The 24,331-nt window shown below is 38.7% G+C and overlaps 1 protein-coding gene across 1 annotated transcript in view; it reads right to left on the bottom strand.

The window, feature by feature from the left end:
- The window catches only part of KCNMB2 (potassium calcium-activated channel subfamily M regulatory beta subunit 2), a 239,503-nt gene extending 227,069 nt beyond the window's left edge, over window positions 1–12,434 (bottom strand). Inside the window, exon 1 of the mRNA XM_040480803.1 lies at window positions 11,948–12,434. The gene's annotated coding sequence lies outside the window, so the exon portion shown is untranslated. The remainder of the gene's footprint in view (window positions 1–11,947) is intronic.
- Window positions 12,435–24,331: the final 11,897 nt, after the last annotated feature.

Below are 24,331 nucleotides of genomic sequence, written 5' to 3'. Positions count from 1 at the left end.
ATTCAAAGAATAGTTGGCTTTAGAACCTGGACCATCAGTAGCACAATGAATAGAAATATGAGGCAGAGTAGATTCATTAGGTCTTACTGTGAGTTAAGCTCTGCCAAGTGAGTTTTGAAGTGTAGACAGCCATCACAGGGAAAGGTCTACCAGGCGACAGGCAATGTAGGACCTGGGTTGGGGAGCAGAGTCACAGCCAGAGAGATAGTTTGGGATGAAAGTAAAGACAGTATTTTCAATTACTGAAAAAGTATAACAAAAAATAAGAAAAGGAAAAAGAGGATCCAGCAAAGAGGAAAGCTAGGAAAGAGCTATAAAGTGGGAGGGGACCTAGGAAGTGAAAACATAATTAAAATGAAGGAAAGAGGGGCGCTTGGGTGGCTTGGTCGGTTAAGCGTCTTCGGCTCAGGTCATGATCTCAGGGTGCGTGAGTTCGAGCCCCATGTCGGGCTCTGTGCTGACAGCTCAGAGCCTGGAGCCTGTTTCAGATTCTGTGTCTCCCTCTCTCTCTGACCCTCCCCCGTTCATGCTCTGTCTCTCTCTGTCTCAAAAATAAACAAACATTAAAAAATTTTTTTAAAAATCAAGGAAAGAAGATTTTAAGAGAAAATCAATCTCTCTCTCCCTCTCTCCCTCCCTCATATCTCTATCTCTATCTCTATCTATTTAAGGAGGGAGGGAGAGAGATTTTATATATATTACACATATGTATTATATATATATGTAATGTATATAAATATATATGTAATATATATAAATATATAATATATATTAGAATACTATAGAATAATTGCGGGTCAGGAGGTCTGTGAAAAAGCCAAATTGGATGATAAAGGGTAAAGAGGGCAGTCACAGGAAAGCTGTGTGGTCAGAATTCATACACCAGTGCTTTAAAAAAAATGGGGAGCAAAGAAATGGAGGCAGTAAGTATAGACTATAATTTCAGAATGTTCTTTGATCCAAGAGAGTTCTAGTTATGTTCCAGGGTTCTATAACCTCCCCATCTATTGGGTTACTCAAACTAGGAATCTAAAATTGTCCTTGACACCTCCTCCTTTACTCCTTTACTCATATCATCTCAGATTTAGCCCATCGCCAACTCTCTGATCTGACTTCTTGAACATGGATAAATCCTTCTGGCCACTTGTCTGTCATTTTGCTGCTACCTGGTCTAAACTACCCTCACCTGGATTATTACAATGGCCTTTAAATTAGCTTCTCTGTATCTACTTGGTCATCTCCATTTTGATCAGCACATTGCAGCAGATCAATGGCAGAGATAATGTTTGCAAAGCACAAATATCTTCTCAGCCTCCCGCTTAATGCTTTGAGTGGCTTTCCATTGCTCTTAACATTAATGAGCAAACTTCTCCACGTGGCCTGTGAGGGCTTACCTAGCCAGACTCTTTTTTGCCTCTTCTGCCTCATCTTAACCACCTGCTGCTTGATTCCTGCCTCCAGCCACACTGGCCCTTCCTTGGAGCACAGTCCCCATTTACTCTCTGTAACAGGCTTCCTTTTTTGTTTCATTCATTAATTTTTAAAAATTCATTGCCTTTCACTGGAGCATAAGCTCCATTAGGGCAGGAAATTCCCTCCCTCTCCTGCACACAGGCGTGGCACCTGATAAATGTTGACTAAGTGAAAGGGTCGTGCTTCTGCCTTGCACATTCTTTGCTCTGCTTAGAAAGCTTTTGCTCTAATCCCTGCTGTTTTCACACTTGCTTTTTCTTGTTTTCACTCCCTTGCTTCCTCATTTAGCATCTTAGTCCTTTCTTCTTCAGAGAAGCTTTCCCTGACATTCTTGACTACATTAATCTCTCTAATTAAACAATCTCTTAGCACTTACTACATTTGTAATTTTACATTTATTTGAGTGACTATTAGAAAAATATCTTTCTCATTCAGGACTGTAACCTCCATGGTTGGTGATGGGGTCATTTCTGATTTGGCTCAACATTGTAACCCCAATACCCATCGTAGTGCCTAGTCCATAGTGAATATTGAGTAAATATTTGTTGAATAAATTAATGAGTTGTTGAGTCAATGTCGACCTGAAATGAGGACTGATCAATTGAAGGCTAGCAGAATGCAGAGTAGATATATATTTTTAAATGTGGACGCCTGAGTATGTTGGTCTAGGGTCAGAATCTTCTTCTACTCGATAAACTAAACACCATATGATATCAAAGTTACATGCAAGGCAACTTTATAAAGGCATATAAAACAGAGCGTATCTCTTCTTTTTTTATACCATGTTTTCCTCAGTTTCTGTTCAGCAGACACCAGATCCACTTGTCAGGGGAGAAATAGGCCGAGAAGTTTGAGAAGCAGGTTGTAATAGGCATTCTTTGGCCAGTTTTCTTTGTACCAAGGCTATTGTTACCTTTTATATACCCAAAGAGATTTTTTTCAAATTTGGTAACCTATTATCCAAGCCTTCCTTCTACTTTGGATATGAACATTCTCTCTCCCTCAACATTTTTTTTTTATTCATTCCAACAGAGAATCGAGTCCTGTACTGTTCTATTTTTATGTTTTTAAAGCAAATAGTTACCTTGAGTTGTCTACACAGAAGCCCCACATGACTGTTGCCAAGCACCACACAGGATCAAATAGAACCACTAGGAAGTGAGGTTAAAGCAGTCATTGGTTATCCCCACAGAGAGAAAGAAACTGGATCAATCCTGGTAGAGTTTTGCCTCTAAAGTTAGGTATTATTTTCTTCCGGGTATCAGGTTGTTGTTTTTCTCCCTGAATTTCTTCATTTGGAATATACCAGGAAATGAAAAAACAAATCCAGAGACAATCAGTGCCTCCAGATTTACTACAGAATACAATCCCTCTGAGGAAACTGCAGTTCAGTTTGATGAAGCTACAAATACTTCATATGGTCAGAAATTTTCAAATGCTTGTACAAAGCCAAACTCAAGACATTCAAGAATTATCTCATGGGCAATATTTACCATGTGCTTCTTCTCTCTACCTCATAAAGTACTGGGTGCTGTGTAGCCAGAATGACCCTCTGCATCTTTGTGAAGCAACAAAGATTCTAGATTTGCATTTGAATGATTGTTTTTTTTTAACTTCCTGAGAATTTCACTTTGAAAGATATTTTAATTTTGTGGATAACAGTGATGGAGTCTAATGCTTGACCTTTATTAGCTTTCCAGTGAAAAAATTAATAATTAAAAAAAGACTTAAAAAGTCTAGCCAAACTCACTATTTATAATGTCCTGAGCTATGTCACATGTACAGTGGAATTTCCCCAGACACATGTAGTATAGTCAGGGCTTTATTTTGACAAAATTCCAAATTGAATCCTCCTTTGGTAGGATCCTACGTGGATTGGTTTTATAAATTATTTCCAATGACAGATGTCTGTGAATAATAGGATTCTATGGATAAACAGGCAACATCAGAACTCACAAGCCCCCTTTTCCTTGCGCTTCCAGAAGAGCCCTGTCTGCACCACAGTGCACAAAGGGGACTCAGTGCAATTAAGATTTGTGTGGTTTCTAGAACTCTACATCTCCAGTCATGCAGCCTGGTAAATAATGATAAGACATTTACCTGATTTCTCTAGTGCAGCTTTACCTCAGGGAATAGGGTGAAGAGGAGAGTGTATATCAATCAAAAAGTTATTTAAAAAAATCTTATATATTTCATACAGTTCTATTCACCTAAGAATTATAAAAATGTAGTACCTGCTCTCAAGGAGTTTGTAGCCTAATTATCTGGGCTAAAAATTATACTTTAAAAATTAGTTCCATATTTTACTACTTGCCTAAATGTTCTGATTTACTCATTGAGTGGATTTGTTGAAAACTGAAAATGAACTTCCATATCCAGAATATTCTGGAGTTTTAATTTCACACTCAGGAAAACACCAAAGTGACAAGGAACCTGCATATGGGATTCATTTGACATTTTCCCTATTTAGTACAAATTCTGGCAAATGTAAACCAAAGCCCTGCTGTCTGGTCACATAAGCATCTTCTCTTTCTTTCCTAGGAAGTCAGCACGCTTGACATTTTGACAGCTGATTTATTTTTTTCCCTCCCCCTGAGCTGAAATTCTCACCCAGGCTCATCTGTCACCCTGGCTTTGAGGAGGAGAGGGTTTAGGTGTTTTCTGTCTGAGGTTGTCAGACTTGAAGTTGGCTTCAAATGAAAGGCTCCACCATACTCTTTAGAAAGATAGGGTAGTGGCTGTGGGCAGACAGAAGAGAGGAGGAGGGATGGGGAAACAGTCAAAGAAACATCTGATATAAGCTGGAGAATATGAAGAGAAGAGTTGAGAGGGCAAGTGAATGAGAAGTTAGCAAGCACAGGTGGGTCCAGGGCTTTCTTATTATAAAATAGTTCCATGAAGCCCTCTTTCTGAGGTGCATTGTTTATTTGTTCCTTTGGTCGTTAACCCATCTTAGGTCAAACTGGACGCTATAGACATCATTCATTCATTCATTCATTCATTCATTCAAGAATTATTTACAGGGCAGGGCGCCTGGGTGGCTCAGTTGGTTGAGTGTCCAACTCTTGGTTTCAGCTCAGGTCATGATCTGGCTTTGTGGGTTCAAGCCCCACATCGGGATCTGCACTGGCAGCGGCAGTGTGGAGCCTGCTTGGGATTCTCTCTCCCTCTCTCTCTGCCCTTCCCCCACTTTTGCTGTCTCTGTCTCTCTTAAAATAAATACATAAATAAACTTAAAAAAAATTACTTATAGAGCATTAATTACTGCCAAGAACTCTACCAGGCCCTGGAAATAGTGCAGTGACTGTAGCCCAGTCCTTAACCTCTAGGGACTTACAATCTAATTGGAGAAGAGGGGGGCAGATTAGTGAACCAAAGATCACAGCACAGTGTGCTAAGGGTTGTGGCAGAACCATACACAGAGTATTCTTGGAGCAAAAGGGAACAATATCCTGTGAAGAGTTAAAACAAAAACTCAAAGCTTGAAAATCTGTGACATTTTTATGACAATGGCACATCCACACTGTTGGAGAGAGAGAGTACTGTTGGGACTAGTCACATTTAAAGAGGTGAATTTGAAAAATGACAAAATATTAAAGGAAACACAAATACACAAATCTGATCATTAGTGTTACAAACCAACCTTCAAGAATCTGAAATTGGAGTTGTTGTTTCATGTCGGATGAAGTTCAAAACTGATTAAAGAAAAGTTTAGCCTATGTAGTAGATTGGTATTCAAGACTTTCTTCCAATAGTTTAATTGGAGGTGCTAATTTTTATTAAGCAATTAAAAAAATCGAATTCCTTTGCATTAAGAAATTAGTAATGTTAAATCTAGAATAATTGATGATGCTAATTGCCAATTTCATGCACGTCCTGCACTGAAGTCCTATTATACAATGTTGTGTTTATCAGGTTAGTTTAACAATAATAAAGCCCATGTAGTCACAGACAGAGTGGAGAAGGGAGATATTGAAAATGGAGCCTGGCAAAGCTGAGGGAAGGCACTTGGATAAAGTTCTTTTAACATGAATCTGTAAAATTCGGTTTGGTATCTCAGAAAAGCAGATATTTTCTTGATTTGTCCAGAATTTCCTCTTTCATTTTGGGTCTAATCAGAAATGAGCAAATGTCAAACATTTCAGGAAATTCTGCTTCTGGTGCTGGCCAGGTGCTCAAACACCCTGAGCTTTTACATGATGCCTTAGTGCTTAAGTGTCTCTTAAATGATAGCTACTGGATGACTTCAGAGGCATTGCAATTCCAAGAAATAAGACTTAAAGGAGATACTTCAGACCAAATCTCTCAGGGTCAGGGTCATTGTGTGTGTGTGTGTGTGTGTGTGTGTATGTGTGTATACACACACATATAATGTTTAAAGTTTCATCTAAGATAATAGTTGAAGTGAATATAGGTAATCTGTACTATGCACGTGCATGGGGCTCACAGCTATGCATAGATTACCTCATATAATCCTCACAACCCCAGGAATGACATGTTATTTCAACCTATGTTTCTGCTGCAGAAAAGGAGACTCAGCAAGGTTTGGACAACTGGCAGTGGGCAGAAGTGGGATTCAAACCTAGGTATTCAGGACAGTGAAGCTGGTGTTCCAACACTCCATTATGCAGCATGTCTAAAGATTAAGGTTTTCTTAATGAGCACATTAGGGTTCATTTAACTTGTTTCTCAGGAGTTTAAGTCTACTTTTTGTTTAGGGAAGGAATACATGAAGCCACTCACATTGTTCACAGAGGAAAGAAAATAAGCTTTTTTTCAGGTTCTACCTTTAAGAAAAACTCCTCTAATCACTGGCAGTCTTTGGGCACTAAATACATTAAAGAAGGTTAATCTGACATTCTGTTTATGAAGAGTCTCTGTGGCTAAAGGAAGAGTAAATTTTGATAGCTTACTAGTTCTTTGACCTTGAGCCATTTGACTAACTTTACAGCTTAGTTTTGCTGTCTGTTCAATGGAAAGGATAATATGTACTATTAAAGCACACTGTGAAGATAAAATGACAACAGCAATGAGAACACTATTACTTTTTAAGCGTCTCCTCTGCGCCAGAGTACTCTCATGAGGCACTGACTTACATGGTCAAGTTTAATCTCTAACCCATAGAGGTACCAGTGATATAACTGAGGCTCAGTACAATTTTTAAAAACTGCCTGTAGTCACATAGCCATGAAGTGAGGAGGTTAGATCCAGATCAAGCCTATCTGTTCCTACAGCCTATGCTTGTCTTAGATGCTGTGCCCTTTTCACATTACTCTACCTCTATAGACTACAGACATTCTAGAAATACTGGGCATTATTATTTCTACTCAATTTGGACAATAACATTATTTCATTATACTTTAATTATTTGAAGACATGTACTTTGTGAATACTAGGGAAGTCACTGTTAACGATACCATGAGGTTGACCATGCTGTTTTGAGAGCAATAAATGAATTCTAAGTTACTAGTACCAGCATTAGTTATTGTTAGTTGATTCCTGGTGCCAAATAAACTACTGGGGCTTGTATGCTCAAAAAGGGGTATTGAGCCCACCTGTATCTTCTAACCTGGTTTTTTCATCTTCTCTCTTATCACCAACAGAGGGCAGAGAAAATATAGATAATGTTTATGTCCATAGTTAAAATCTTTTTTTAAACATTATTTATTACTGAGAGACAGAGAGAGACAGAGCATGAGCAGGGGAGGGGCTGAGAGGTGGGGAGACACAGAATCTGAAGTAGGCTCCAGGCTCTGAGCTGTCAGCACAGAGCCTGACACGGGGCTCGAACTCACAGACCATAAGATCATGACCTGAGCCGAAGTCGGATGCTTAACCGACTGAGCTACCCAGGCACCCTGTTTATGTCCATAGTTATAGGTACAGATCTGTGAAGATGTCTTTTCAAAAAAGAGGTCATCTTCAGATAAGATCAAATTCAGGCAAATTGAATTTTTATTTGCTTTGACATAGATTGGAATCAGTGATATTTTTTTCCCTCCTGTGTAGAGAGAAGAAAGAAAAGCATCTTGATAAATCTCCTTGACTTTCCTCAAGGTGTTCAGTATCTTTCTCTTTGGAAAAAGCAACAGGGTGTTATGACACAGCTTTGACCCTGAGGTTGACAAGCTTATGCCTAGGGCCTAATGCTACTGATAGATTTTGATGGGGACAAACATTCAGTTCCTGTATTCAGCAGCTTGTTCATTCATATGACAATCGATGCTATAGATACATCCGGGAACACAACAAAGTCACTGTTGCAGAGTTTACATTCTAGCAGGAGAGAGACGGACAATAAAAACTCAACATACAATATGTTGGGGGATAATCTGGTATGCTGCAGAGAAAAACCTGGGACTTGGAATAGGAAGCTTGTGAGAGGGTATGATTTAAAAGACCTACAGGAAAGTCTTCTCTGATAAAGAGACATTTGGCAGAAACCTGAAGAAAGTGAGGGTCTGAGTCATGTAGCTGTGTAGGGAAAAAGTTTTCCAGGCAGTGGGCATAGGCTCTGAGGTTTGAGAGGATGTGGCAGGTTTGAGGAAAAGTCAGGAGGCCAGTGTGGCTAAAGAGTGCTGAAGGGAGGATGGAAGCAGAGGGAGTGAGGGAAGAACCCAGGGCTGATCACACGTAGCTTGTGAACCACTGTAACGATCTGCCTTTTATCTGTGGTCAGATGGGAAGATGTTGGACACTTTCGAGCAGAAGATAATATGGTTTAAGTTCAATGTGGAAACAAACCGGGTCTTGGATACGGAATGGAATGTGTGGATAGGAGCTGGGGAGACAGAAGCAAAAGGCCAAGAATGGTGAACATATTGCAATAATCTGAGAGTTGGTGGTAACCTGCCCAGAGTAGTAGCAGTGGGGATAATAATTACATTCCAGGTACAGTTTGAAAGTAGAAGCAATGAGATTTTCTGCTACGTTTGAAGGGAAGAGTCGAAGAGGATTCCAAAATGTTTCTTCTGAGCAAGTGGCAAAATGGAGTTTCAATTTACATACATGGGAAAAAATATGGGAGGATGGCATTTTGTGTGGAAATTCAGAATTTGATTTTGAACATGTTGAGTGTGAGGTGCCTATAAGGCATGTATGTGGAAGTGTTATATAGATAGTTGAATATGTAAGTCCAGGTTAGGGATCAGAATCTGTGACATGCCTGTGTATGGATAGTTTCTAAGGTCCTGACATGAGGTTGGACTCATTTCGGGAGTAAGTAGAGATAAAGAAGAGATGTATAGTTGAGCCATGGAGCGCTCCAACCTTTAAAGATTTAGAAGATAATTAGGAGCCAGCAAAAGAGATTGGAAAATTCTCTGCCTGTAAAGTAGGGAAAATCAAACACACAGACACACATGCACACACACACACACACACACACACACACACACACACACACACACTCTTTTTCTGGTAAATCTGAGCTAAGAAGTCAGTCTACTGGGAAGGATAATGCTGAGTTTTTCATGACATGCCAAGAAACTGAAGGAGAAAAGGGCTCTGATAGGGGAATAGCACTTCTCTTCGGTTTTGGTTGGACTGACAAACGATTTTAGAATTTGGGGTGAAGATAAAGTAGATGACATGAAGTATGATAATGGGGAAAATGAGCAACATGGTTATAAAAGGAGATAAAGAAACCTGTATGATATAAGTCTCCTTGTGACTATGAATATACCTGCTTTTTGAAAAAAAATTAGGAACTCTAAACGAATGAATAAAGAGAATATAATGCACCAATAATACACACCAAGATAACTTCTAACATTTTGGTATACTTTTTTCTAGTTTTTTCGTACACACACACGCACACACACACATATATATATATATATATATATATATATATAAATTAGGACTATATTGTAGATACATTATTATAGTCTGTCTTTGAATTGGATATAATAGTAAAACTATTCTTGGAAGGTTCATTTGTCATTCTGTTTTGGTGAAAGGAGAGAGACGATCAAAGAGAAGATGGTGCTAGGTTGAGAAATGTCTGGTCCAATATCAACCAATAAAGTCAAATGATGGCTGTATGTGTATATGAGAGAGACACACAGTAAGGGCGATTGTGGACTTGGTGAGTTGTGTCTTGGTGACGGATACATTGGTTGTGCTATGCATGGGGGCTGAGAAGACAAGGCTGACTAAAGCTTTGCCTATTTTTGACATCAGGGTGGATTTCGGACTTGTTTTCCTGGACAGCTGGAGAATTGGTGGTTTTTTCATTGCTAGATGTAGCAGAAACTGAAAGGGGAAAATATGTATAAATGCTTTGGCTGATATCTATCGATGTAAAGAGGTAATGAAATGAATTTGTGACACAAAGTAGGTTGTTTTGACTAAATTACTTGGTTTGCCTTTCCCTACAGCTTACAAAGAAAATAAATTCCATATCTCCCCTATATTTTTGAAGTTCTAGATACATATACCATTAAGATTTAATATAGGAACTTTTCCCATATATCTGTGAACATTTTGAAAGGATATTTTAGTTAATCAGTGAAGTGTTATGAGCATGATGATAGCAAAATAATTTCTCTTATTGACAAGTTTTATGGCATGGATTACCTCTAAAATAAATACTTGATGAGACTAGATTCAGAAGATATTAGTTAAGACCAGAGCCAGTGAAAATCTCTTTCAAATAAATAATGAAAACAATAGAAATAATATTCAGTTGTAAACTTCTGACAGCAGTATGTAAAATGTGTGTGTGCGTGTATGTGTGTGTGTGTGTGTGTGTGTGTTTCTGTTTGTGTATTGCGAGCTCTCTTTTCATGTATGGGTTCTTGACTGGGGAGCACAATTGGCTAGAGAATGGGACTTTACAAGGTCAAGGTCACACATTCCACTGGCCACATAGAGGCAGAAAACTATGTCACAATCATCAACTGCATCAGAAATTCTATATAGTCATTTCATGGACTGATGCTCTTGGTCACATAACTAGACAAGAGAGTTTGGCTGGTTCAATCATATTCATCAGGAAAAAGAGACACAACTTCAAGCTATATGCTTTAGACTATAGTGTATTGTCATACACTATAGGGCAATGATTTCAACTTTGTGAATGGCAGTATATACACAGAAGCTCCCAAATGTACAAACTCAATTGCATTAGAAAAGAGAAAAGCCCTACTTAGTCTTAACTCCAATATTTAGCTGAAAACAAGCATACTATAATTGTCTTTCACTTTTTTCCTAGTTAATACTGCATCAATAGCAAAGTTTTAGAAGAATATCACATTCTTTTATGAATGTACAATTCTATGTATCTCTGTTATTGATTATAATCAAATCAATGCATCAGAACATAGGCTTTTTCAAGATCTAAAGCAGCATCTTTACATTTCGGAGTTTGTGAAGTCCATCAGGGAAATAACGCAAGAGCACTGAGAAATTCACTCACTACGTTTCTGCCACTTCACGTTGAGGGTCATATGCAATGACAAATACTGAAACTTGCACCAGAGATCAAGTTGGTGAAACATTATTTTCTGACCATTATATTTTTGCTTTAAAAATCTCAACCTATGATTTCCTGACAAGTCCTTTTCTGATCGAGCTATCTATACCAGTCCTATAATAAAGTACAAAGCAGTGTAAGTTCCTCTGCAAATCCACTCGTTATCTGCTGGACTTTGGAACCCAACTGCCCTCTCATCTTTCAAGGAGAATTATGCTTTTATGCTATTCATTAAAAGAAGAAGAAGAAGAAAGGAAAAAGGTAAAACGCCAAGTCCATAACCTCTAACAAATCACTATTTCCATCTGCAGCCCGGCAGTAGTCTAAAAGCAGGAGCAGGAACAGAGAGAAAAGCCCCTTCTTTTAATCTAAAACTCTTGCTCTGCTTTAGCAAAAACCATTAACACAAACAGCGTGGATCAGCCTTTCCCTATGCAAAATGGACGAAGGTACCCAATTTTCTTTTATAATAAATCCGAAGTAGTTCTTTATCAGGGAAATCCGTTGTAATCTTTCAATTTCCCCTTTTAAAAATTAGACTCTGGCTATCAAAGCATGTTGGCCATGGGAATAAAATATTTATCTAACAGGTTTCCAGTCTTAACGACCACTTCCTATTCTTTATTTTTCTTAGACCTTTATGCCTCCCACCTACCAAAGTCTTCACTCAACCCTACCAACAGCCCAGCTGGCACCACAGATAAGAAACAAACTGTTTTTTCCGTGACCTCTAAGCATTCTACTCCAAGGGAAAAGCAACGTGGAATGCACACTCAGCAGGCTACGAGCCTGGAGCCAGTTTGTCCTCGAGGCATTTCTGCCATAAAATATAATACTATCCACTGTGTTTTGCTCTAAGCCCATCCGTTCCCCACTCCCCTCTCTCCCCTTCCTGCTCTCACTCCGCACCTGGCTGCAATTCACTACCCGCACCGCACAATGCAAACAAAAGCCCAAAACAGCAACAGATTCCTTTGTTTTACATGCAAATCCTACCTCCGGTAGTTGTCACATCTTCCTCAAAAGCCACGCTTAATTTTTAATGACAGCGATCCAGTGCAGTCCTCCAAATAGCCACGGGTAATCATCATTGCCTCTCGTGCCTAAAGCTTTTCTGGACCATTAATGTCACAACCCTTGCTAACTCATAGCTTTAATACTCTCCGCTCAAAATGTCTGAAAGAGTTTGGGAGGACAATAGTGACAGGCACGCTAGACAGCCATGCTTGAAATTAGTTATCAGAAGCTCCGTTAAAGCTGCTTCATACTGTTTTTAAAGCGTGCAGGAGGTAGGATTTATTAGCCTATGATAGGCATGCTGTTTCTGTTTTTATTAAATACTGTAATAGGCTGTCTGTTAGCAATGCTGTGATAGGTCCAACATCACTTCCCACTGCTTTCGAATTCTCATATTAAAAAGGGAGAGAGGACTCAGACTTCCTTGGGAGACCGAGAGGGACACCACCCTGCCTACTGGATCAGATTTCCAGATCCTCTATAACCGCAGGAGGAAGAATTCCTTGTGCAAATGATATTTTTACATGGAAAGTGAAGTTGGGATAAAAACACTCTAGGATTCCCCAAACAATTCTCTCACTCCCAGCAAGGGACTCCAGCTCTTCCCAGTTACAAAAATAAATGTTCTCTGGAGTCAGATAAAAGAATCAGTCCCCATGGGAAATGCTCTCATTATTACTGAGGTAGGAGTCAGGGTATGCATATATGCAAAATCTCAAATGATGTATCAAATGGACTGAATGGATCAATGAGCACATTCATTATTTCATGCGGATTTGCAGAGCTTTGTGTTACAGTTTGAAGCAATCACATGTGTGCACTCCTGTCAAAGTGCAAAGAAGGAAAGGTGGGGGGGGAGGGGGGATCCACATTGGGCAGTCATGATCATGGAAGATGGAAGGAGGATTTCCTACCATTGGTCAGAGATGAGGCTGGAAATGCTACTCGGAAAAGTTGCTAAGTACTTTTCCAAATAAGGAAACAGAAAAAAGTTCTTGGTAGTTCACAGTAACACAGAGAATGCGTTATGCTTCAACTACCCAGATTTTGTCCTTTTTTTATAGTGTTCTTTCTCCCCTCCTGCTATCCCAGGAGCAATAGTTATGTAGTAGTTGCTATGGAAACCGAGTGGTCGCTCCAGCAGAGGGGCTGAGGAAGGGCGGCAGATGGAATACGGACTGACCTGACGGAAATGTACTATGTCGGTCTATAGAATTGAAAATAAGGAGTGATTAATGAACACACAAAACTACTACCAAACAAAATCACAAAGGGAGTGATTGTAAATCACCATTATTTAATTACTTGTCGTTCTGTTATCTGGAAATGCTATTATGATCACAGCTTCCATTATTTGATTATATGTAAGAACCAAATACCTGAATTGCTTAGATGCCTGATAAAAACAAAACACTTTTTTGTTTTTTCTGCCTTTTTTTTTTTTTTTCAAATTCCTGGTTGTCAGTTTGAATATGCCTTGATTGTATGTGAATTTTAGTTATTACTTGACTGGTCACAATTTCTTCTCAGGAATAAAGCGTGATTTAGTGGGAAAATCTCCTTGTATCACAAACCATAGCCATGTTTCATTCTGAATGAACATCCTTGTAGTGGTTTCTCTGAGGCAAAACCAAAATCTAAGTTGAATTTCAGTAAATAACTGTTTCCATAATGTTGGGGGGGGCAGAGAAGATTTTATTTTTTCATTTCCACATTTGCAGTTCTTCAAATAGAGAAATATATATATATATATATATATATTTTGTATTCCATGTCCAACATCTTTCACCAGCCTCATGATCATACGCAAGAAACTATTTCTTACCGGAGTAATTAAAATTTCACAGTTGTAAGGAGTCTGGGAATACAAAATTATCATCTAGAGTGCCTCAGCTTCATAGTTCGTAATTGGAGTAACTGACACCTTTGAAGGGAGAGCTCAAAACTTCCAAAATAAAATTGTTGGGAGGCAATTCTTCAGGATTTTATGAAAATCCCATTTTTATATAGGCAAGCATATCATCCAAAAATTTGCAATGGAAGAAGGATTATATCAGGGAGAAAGGATTTATGATATACTCTTTAAAAATGATGAGAGAGTAATATTATAAATTGAATATCCCAAATATCTTTTTCAAATGTAGGAAAGTGTTTAATGACTGTATATGACAATCTAAACACCATTAACCACACCATGTATGATTTGCAGCGGTGGGGAGAGAGTCACAAAACTCCCTCCGTTGGATATTTCCCTCCAAATCCTACATGTGGTTAATTCAGGAAATAGCTGATACTCCTACATGAGACAAATAGACAAGATTTGGTTCCTGGGATGAAAGGAGAGGGCGGGTCTGGGACAGAGATAGTTTGTGGTGCTTTGGGGAGACTCTGTCCCTGTCAGAGCAAAGGTCACTTGATCTCTCTGACGATGAGGGGGGTTACTGAAAGGACTCCTCAGATGGGTATGGGGTGGGGTGAGGTGGAAGGCAGTTTGGTGGAGGTAATGGACGAGGAGCAGGGAATGTGGAAAGGGAGCTGAATGGAGGGAGAGAAGAGGGAGACCGATCTATGAGGGAGGGAGGAAGGAAGGAATTTCTTGAGAGGTGGCATAGTGTCAGAAGAGGACCCAGCCTTTGAAATAAGGAGCCCTGATTTTTGACCCTCGGTTCTGTTAGCCTGGTTGGGGTCTTGTGTAAAATGGGATGCTAACGTGTCTGTTGTAAGACTGAAGTGACAATGGCATGGGACATGACAAGGGAGGAGTGAAGCTCTTTGTAAACTGAATGCTAATATAAGTGCTAGTTATACATGAGCAGGAAGAAAGAAAGCAACCAGGAAGGAGGGGGTACAGTGGGACAGAAGAGGAGTAAAGGAAGGGCAGGAAGAGAAGGAGGTGGGGCTGGGGAAGACAGAGGGGTAAGTGGAAGAGACTTTCTCTTGTTGAATCATGTAAGACAGAATTTCTTTCTTGCTGCTTGTTTTCTGGATCCCACTCCAATAACTGTTGCTTTATCGTTCTCCCCCTTTAATGAAGTTTCAGATAATAAAGTGTTCGGAGCTCACACCTTTTTCAACAAGAGAAAAACTTACGCTGAATTTGTTGAAAAGCATGTACTACCATTTCAGAAACAGCTGATCTGAGGATTGAATTTAGTAATTCTTAGCATTGCTGTTTTGGATGGTTCCCTGGAGAATGAAGTTTGGGGCAGCAGAAGGCAGGAACTGAAGTGATATTTCAGAGCTATATTGCCAAACACATTCAGCAAGAGTACCTTGTGCATCTGTAACTTGATAACATTTTCAACAGCATCTGCTTTCTGAATGCACATTAAAAAAAAAAAAACTTGTTCTGGAAAGAATTTGTATATGGTAACAAATATTAGGTTGAGAACCAGAGCCTGGGTGAGAGTGATGTGATCACATATGCAGAGAATTTGCAGTTTACATGCACAGCCTGTAAGTTAAACAGTTTAATGAATGGAACGATGAATGCATAATTTCATTATGAGTCATCACTATTAAAATAAAAAAAATTAATAGATACATAACCAGAAAGTGTAGCTATCTGTTGCAGATACAAGTGCTAATTATTTTTCGGAGTATATAATTTATGCTCTGAATAATAGAGTAACTGCTTTTCCTCTGTTGTGACTATTTTTTCTAGGAACAACAGGAAAGTTACTTTAGAAACCACTTCCTTCCTGTTATATTCCTGTGAATGCTGAAGCTGACTCACTCTGAAGTCCAAGTTTAGATCCATGCAAGAGGCATTCTCCAGTATAAATGTGAAATTTTAGCCCTAGAAAAAAATTAAAACAGCGGAAGACAATGTGACATTTAAAGCACAGTGTCTGATTTCCAGGACACAATGAGGTGCCTTTCATTGGTCTACATCACTTTTCATAAAGATTTTCCTTCCGATTAGAGGTTAAAAAAATTTAGTAGTAAAATGATAGTTTTGAAAACTTCACATTTATATATATTCCCATACATCATATTCGATCGTCAGAACGAAGTTATCGGGAGGCAGGGCCAATTTTAATAGTCCCATTTCCTTTTGGAGCGCCTGAGGGTGAGGGAGGTGAAATGTTTTTCCAAGATCGCATAACCTGTACGTATGTCTTCTCACTCATAATCCAGTGTAATTTTTACTACACGATAATTTATACCTAGTTCCTAATATTTCTCCTAGAAATATTCAGAAATATGAGCACTAGGAGAATTTTTTTAACTATTAAAATCCTAAGAGTTTCCTGCTGTATTTTTTTTTCTTTTCATCTGGCATATGTTCATGCCTGGATTTTTGCTTTTTGTATCACAGCTCTTTCCATTTTTAAGATACAGTGGGTAAACCTTTTTAAAAGGTAAACTATAGATTGTCACAATTCTGCTAATTACGGAATTGACACTGAATATAATTTCATGTTCTTGGCAGCAGCTGAACAGGACTCTTTGATCTATGGGCCTGGAAGCACAAACCCACCTAGTAAGGCAATGAGTTGGATCATCTTCTTGGATTCTTTGATTGCCTTTCTGTCTGCTTAAACATTAGGGGAGGTCTTGCAGAAACTCCTCCCCCTTCCTGTCAGCAGTTAGAACTTTCTGCAGGCTCTAGTGAATTACCATTCTGTATGCTTACAGTTGAAACGGGAAAAGGAGGGATAATTATATAATACACACATCAATTAATTTATCTGAATTTCCAGAAGAGTAGAAAACTCCTGTCTAGCATGCCCCCTCCCCCCAGCAAGCACAGATAGAGATGCCGGAGCCTTGCTTGGATGCCCATGAAAGACCACTGGCAGCAGCTAGTTTAACCCAACTTTTTGAGGCTATCATTCTTTGGCTGAGCCATTGCATTTGGCAGACAGTTTATTGGGGCCGCGTCTCCATCCTTCTGAAACCTGTCAGAGTAGTGGACATAAATCAGCTTAAAAATAAAACATAAAATAGAGCATTGACAATTGTTGGAGTTTTATTTCATTTGGATTCTCCAACTTCCCAGAGCCTAGCTGCAGTCTTCCTGCTTACCGGAAACGTATTCTATATGGCATTGTAGCACTCAGGGCACGGTGGATCTATGTGCAGTCAATGAGAAGCTGATTGCTAGTCACTGTGATGATGATGATGACGACGACTTATGTGCTACAGTAATATGTACTCTCTACGTAACATAGCATTAGATAAAATACCTGCTGCTTTCAGTGTAAGTTAATTAAAAGACCTCTGTCTTTGGGGTGCTTGGGTGGCTCAATTGGTTAAGTGTCTGACTGACTCTTGACTTCAGCTCAGGTTATGATCTCATAATTTGTGAGTTTGAGGCCCACGTCAGGCTCTGTATGAGATTCTCTCGCTCACCCTCTCTCTCTGTTCCTCCCCCAGTTGTGGTTGCTCGCTCGGTCTCTCTCTCTCTCTCAAAATAAATAAACATTAAAAAAAGACCTCTTCCTTAAAAACAAAACAAAAAAATCCTTTATATGAAGAAGACTCTGAGATTAGGTACAAAGGACAAAGATTTACATGTATGTTGGTGTTTATATTCATTTGTATATTTTAATTCACTTTATGTTGCTAGATTCTTAGGGTGGGGGAAGAAACCCTTGACAAAAAAAAAAATGCTTGCTTTTTAGCTAGTGTGTAAACATGGATTGTAAAAGGTCCTGCAGTACAGAACTATAGGAAAATCCTAATAAATCTATTACGTCTTTGTTGACTGGAGAATTTCTAAGTGTTTATTCCATGCTAGACCTCTAGGAAAGTTTTAACTATTTCAGTATTTCATAATTTACTTAGACAAAGAATGAGCAAAATGGATGTCAACAAATACATTTGTATACTGAAATGTATTTGTGAGGTTGCTTTTATTTATTTTTATTTATTTTTTTTAATTTTTTTTTAACGTTTATTTATTTTTGAGACAGAGAGAGACAGCATGAACAGGGGAGGGGCAGAGAGAGAGGGAGACACAAAATCAGAAGCAGGCTCCAGGCTCCGAGCCATCAGCCCAGAGCCCGACGCAGGGCTCGAACTCCCGGATCGTGAGATCATGACCTGAGTTGAAGTCGGACGCTTAACCGACTGAGCCACCCAGGCGCCCCAATGTGAGGTTGCTTTTAGCAAGGGTATCTTATCAAGGTTAGATATGATAGTGGTTTCACTGCATGTTGCGTTTTTTCTCCTTATATGCAAAATACAGTTTAACTCTGATTTAAAAAGTGACATATGCTCATTTGCTCCTGGTTGCAAATTACGCATATAGAAAATATAAATCAAATTCTCCTGTGATCCTATAATCCACAGAAAATTTCTATTATTTTTTCTAACTTAAATCCAAGTTAGTTAACATAGTGTAATAATGATTTTAAGAATAGAACTTAGTGATTCATCACTTACATCTAATACCCAGTGCTCATCCCAACAAGTGCCCTCCTTAATGCCCATCACTCATTTAGTCCATCCACCCACTGAACACCCTGCAAATTTCCGTTATTAGTAGTTAAAAACTAAGATTATATTACATATGTACTTTTATGTTAATTTTCTCTTTTACATTATCACATTTTCCACGTTACTTTGAAATCTTCAAGTCTTTTTTTTTTTTAATTTTTTTTCAACGTTTATTTATTTTTGGGACAGAGAGAGACAGAGCATGAACGGGGAAGGGGCAGAGAGAGAGGGAGACACAGAGTCAGAAACAGGCTCCTGGCTCCGAGCCATCAGCCCAGAGCCTGACGCGGGGCTCGAAATCACGGACTGCGAGATCGTGACCTGGCTGAAGTCGGACGCTTGACCGACTGCGCCATCCAGGCGCCCCCTTCAAATCTTTTTTAATGGATGCATGTATTTTGTCATGTGGATCTTCCCTTATTTAAAAAAAAAAAAAGCCTGTCATTGAACACACAGATTATTTGGAGTATTTTTCTTTAGCATAACACTTTACTGAAGGCCTTTTCACATAAATTTTGCTGTAACATCTCTGGTTATATGTATTTAGGATAGATTTCCATATTTGTATCATTATTCTGAAATATGTGAACATTTAAAATGCTCTTGGTGTGCATTGCTAAGCTGTTCTCTTAAAAGGTTGTACCGTTTTCATGGTTCTACCACGTCATACCCTCCCCATGGCAGGGTAGTCCTCCTGGTGAGAGGAGGAGGCTTGGTTCTTCTCTTTCACACAGAGAAGTTTATTTCACTTTCATTTTGCTTTTGGGACTGGGTTGGAAGCCAGGAGCCGTATAAAAAGAGGGGAAAGAAAGGAGGGGAGGAGGAGAGTTCCTAATGTTAGAATTTCGGTTTCAGTTTCCTGACGTGGACATGTTTGTATTCCCATCGTGGGATATGAGAGGGAAAATGAATTTTGCAAATTCTAAGGCTTACGCTCATGTTGCTCTTACTGCTCAGAGCAAAATCTCCCCAACTGTGGCCCTTGAAACCTGGGGGTATTGCTACGCCCGGGAGATTCTGTCGTATTCACAAATCCACAATTTAAATCTGGTGTGTCTTTCTGAAAATCAATTTTCTTAAAGATTTTGGTGGCAGGAGTTCTGAATTTTTGTGTTCTGTCAAGTTTTTAGCACATGTATGAGTAAGTAGAATTGCTTTCACAACGTCATCAAACCTGGAATGTTTTAGATTAGCTTAGCAAACAGAATATTTTTATGAACTGGAAATCAGTGGAAATCTGGAATTTTCTTTGTTTAAGGAAGTCCTCTTGGAGGCATTCGTCAAAATGAACAGAGAACATATCCTTAGAACTGATGATGATGATGCAGAAGGGTGTGAGCATATGACTTCTTGGTAAGTAAGAAGAGGCCTATCTCTGTGGCTTGTATGAAAATGGAGTTTGTCACCTTTCTAAGAATTGGTAGTTTTTGGATGTCACACATACAAAAATAACCCCCACACAAATCAGATCAACATCCTGCCAAAATTTCATTCAACCAAATCTCAATTTAAATTTACATAGTTCATGTTTTAATTCCTGCCAGTGAAGTAACTCAGATTGTGTGTGTGTGTGTGTGTGTGTGTGTGTGTGTGTGTGTGTGTGTAGACAGAGAGAAAGAGGGAGGTTTTTTAAAAAAAATTTTTTTAATGTTTTTATTTATTTAAAAAATTTTTTTTTGTTTATTTTTGAGACAGAGACAGAGCATGAATGGGGGAGGGTCAGAGAGAGAGGGGGAGACACAGAATCTGAAACAGGCTCCAGGCTCTGCACTGTCAGCACAGAGCCTGACGTGGGGCTCGAACTCATGGACCGTGAGATCATGACCTGAGCCGAAGTTGGACGCTTAACCGACTGAACTACCCAGGCGCCCCTGTTTTTATTTATTTTTGAGACAGAGAGAGACAGAGCATGAGCAGGGGAGGGGCAGAGAGAGAGGGAGACACAGAATCCAAAGCAAGCTCCAGGCTCTGAGCGGTCAGCACAGAACCCAACACAGGTTTTGAACTCATGGACTGAGAGATCATGAACTGAGCTGAAGTCAGACGTTTAACTGACTGAGCCACCCAGGCACCCCGAAAGAGAGAGGTTTTAATGCTATTCCTAATTTATCTTTTAAAAGTATACCAATTCTAAAATTATGTTTTCAACCGGGATCACTGACTGATAGTTAAAAACAGTATATTCTTTTTAAGTGAGCCTGAAATATCAGAAAATATGCAAGATAATGAAGGAAATTCAGAATAACCTGAAATCACTGAGACATGTGTCAGAACTGACATCCCTAAAGTGCATCACAAAGCACTTGATAGCAACAAGGCTGATAACATTACCCGACTATGTCTAGTAAATGTGTAATGAAAAGCTGCAGTCGGTCAAAATCAAAGTGTAGACTGTACCCAAAATTTGTTTAAAATATGGGTTTATTATTATAGAGATGGAAAATGACTTTTTTTCTTGTGCAAGAAAACACTGGATAAGCATTCCATGAAGTCATCACTTCAGGGAAATTTAAATACCAATGATACAATTTTTAAAGGAAAAAAATCTCCAGAATTCCACCAACTAAAAAGAAAGTTTTGGTTAGATTTACTAAAATGCATTGCATCATAAAAATCAAGCAAGCCATTCCAAAGTGCTTGACATTGTCTTTAAGTTCAAAACATTACCTTTTCCATTCCTTTGGAGGATGAAGCTCATGGGGTAGAAGATAATTTGGTAAAATCTTAACTATGAACATGGCCAGATGGTTGTTTGTTAAAATTAGAAAAAAAAAAAAACAAAAAAAAAACAACAAACTACCCCTTCATCAGGGCATTTGTGAATCACCTACTAGAAAATTGTACCAATATATAGAAAGAAAAGGGAAACAACCTAGGATTTTATGAAATGAATGGTAGCCCCAGAATGGTAAAGTAGGAAAACTGTATGACCACAAGTGGTGGCTTTGTATATCTGAACCAAGAAGAGGTAGCAAAGGAAATATAATGCTGCTAAAGTTATGTTTTCAAAAGACTGAGATTAACCCTGCTGTTTTTTAACTTAAAAAAAAATCAAGCTCTAATTGATATACGTCATTATATTAGTTTTAAGTGTATAACGTGATTCAATATATGTATATATTGCAAACTGATTACCACAGTAAGTCTAGTTAACGGCTGCCCTCACACATAGTAATGGACTTTTTTCTTGTGATGAGAACATTTAAGATCTACTTTCTTAGCAACTTTCAAATATACAATACAATATTAATAACTATAGTTGCCATGCTGTACATTACACACCCATGACTTATTTATTTTATAGCTGGGAGTTTATACCTTTTGACTTGTTTACCCATTTTTACACTCCCCACCCCCCCACCTCCAGCAACCATCAATCTGTTTCTGTAAGATTTGCTATTCTAACTTATATGTGTGAGAATCTAAAGCTTCCACATATAAGTGAGATTATATGGTATCTGTCTTTCTGTGTCTGACTTATTCACTTAGTACATAATGCCCTTAAGGTCCATCCGTGTTATCACAAATGGCAAAATTTCATTCCTTTTTTTTATAGCTGAGTAGTAGTCCATTGTGTATATACACCACATCTTCTTTATTCATCCATTGATGGACACTTAGGTTGTTTCCATGTCTTGGCTCTTGTAAATACTGCTACAGTGAACATGGAGGTGTGTGTATCTTTTTTGATTTTCTTCTGAAAAATACCCAGAAGTGGAATTGCTAGATTGTATGCTGGTTCAATTTTTAATCTTTTGAGGAACCTCTATAGTGGTTGCCCCAATTTACATTCCCACCAACACTGTACAAGGGTTCCCTTTTTTCTGCATAGTGACTAATATTTGTTATCATCTTAAAAAAATTTTTTTGTTAATGTTTATTTTTGAGAGAGAGAGAGACAGAGCATGAGCTGGGGAGGGACAGAGAGAGAAGGAAGCACAGAATTCAAAGCAGGCTCCAGGCTCTGAGCTATCAGCACAGAGCCCAACACAGGGCTCTAACCCACAAACCATGAAATCATGACCTGAGCTGAAGTTGGATGTCTAATTGACCGAGCCACCCAGGTCCCCTTTCTTATCTTTTTGATAATAGCTATTCTAATAGTTACAAGGTGATATTTCCTTGTGGTTTTGATTTGCATTTCCCTTATGATTAGTGATGTTCAGCATCTTTTCACGTGCCTGTTGGCCAGATGTATGTATTTTTTGGAAAAAAAAATCTATTCAAGCCCTCTGCCCATTTTTTTAATCAGATTGTTTTTGTTATTGAGTTGTAGAAGTTTTGGTGTCAAATCCAAAAAATGGTTGCCAAGACCAATTCAAGGAGCTTACAATCTATGTTTTTTTCAAGTTGTCTTATGGTTTCAGGTTTTACATTCAAGTCTTTAATCCATTTTGAGTTTATTTTTGTGTGTGGTGAACTCTACTCTCTTTATTTTCATAGTAACTTGGATGTTAATACTTATTCATTTTTATTTGATCATTATTAGTGATACTAATTTCTGTGATGTTGATTTGAAAGTTACTTAATGGTGAAATATATGATGAGCACATATTTAGTAAGCAATGTGCTTAGCAAAAACAATACCAAGTACAAAAATGTATAGATGAAGAGGAGATTCTAAGACTCCAGTAAGCTGAATGTAGCTCACTTTTGCATTCCTTTCTCCAATCAGCTAATGGTTCTGTGCAGGTATGGCCTTAAGCTCTGCTGGATGTCCTGTGGAGAAGACTCCATGGAATGCTTAAATGACTGAAAACTGACTTCTAGAAGTCATGGGGTGGGGGCAAGAAAACAGCATATCCTGGAAGGCATGACCCAGGGGATCTATGAATTCCTAGGGAAGGTCCTTGTTGGAATGTTTCCTTTTTTATATTCCAAGGAAAGAAACAGCAAAACATGCACATTGACTCCATTCTGGCCCTGAGCCTGGGAGAGTACAAGGTATCTGAAAGCAAGGAGGTTTTTTTCAGGTACCCAAGGAGGCACTCACTGCCCACTTCTGTACCAAAGACCTATGGGAGTAGAGACCACATGCCCAGGAGTGCCGCTACTTGGGTTCTCCAAGGATCATATGTAAGCCCCAATCAGCCAACAAAGAAAATAACAAATCCCTAAGAGAATGTAGTAGTTAGAAAAAGATAGTTTCAAACAAACTGAATAATGCCAAGTCAAATACATCTTCCAGAGGAGATAAATGATAATATATTTATACAGTGTGCGAGAGAAGGCAGGCAAGCAAGAGCACACTAAATACATGATTTTCTATATAAACTATTTTGCTGGATATTAGAGACGCTTGGCTGGTCACCATTATGATGGAAGATCAAGTAAGTGCAAGATATATTCGAGGTACAGAAAAAAAAATACAGAGGCAGAAAAAGATATGAGACCTGGGGGCTTGAATCGAGCAAATCAAACAGTTAACAACAGATGTTACGGGGGCAGAAGAAGGAAAAGTTGAAAAAGAGGGATTTTTTTTTAAAGTACCAAGAAAGTGTTTTCCCTGAGTAGAAGAAAGATTTGAAATCTGTTGCAGGCTGGACTTGACAGTATTTTCTCATGATCATCCTAAAATTGTAGTACTCTTGTGGATCTTTGTTTCGTAAATGAATATTCATTGAAAGATCCAAACAACCAATGGAGGCAGAAGACCTGGTAAGCGGTGACACCTGATACACACATTCACACTTGCACAAACATACCCGCACAGTTGGCTAGGGAAAGGCTGGCCAGCAATGCACTGTGAAAGTGCTCTGTGAGCACACTTGAAGCAGAATGGTCATGCTGAAAAAGGAATTCTGATAAAAGCCTGGAATGGAGAGCGAGAGGATAAGTAAAAAGCATTCCGAAGGATTCCTTCTTGAGGAAAAGAGGAGACAGTCAAGTATTTTAAATCTCCTATTACAGGGGACA

This window comes from Herpailurus yagouaroundi, unplaced genomic scaffold (genome assembly GCF_014898765.1).
Source record: "Herpailurus yagouaroundi ecotype Mexico unplaced genomic scaffold, PumYag 159, whole genome shotgun sequence".
Classification (NCBI taxonomy): Eukaryota; Metazoa; Chordata; class Mammalia; order Carnivora; family Felidae; genus Herpailurus; species Herpailurus yagouaroundi.
The sequence above is the reverse complement of the archived record's forward strand: the minus strand, read 5'-3'. Positions and strand labels throughout refer to the sequence as shown.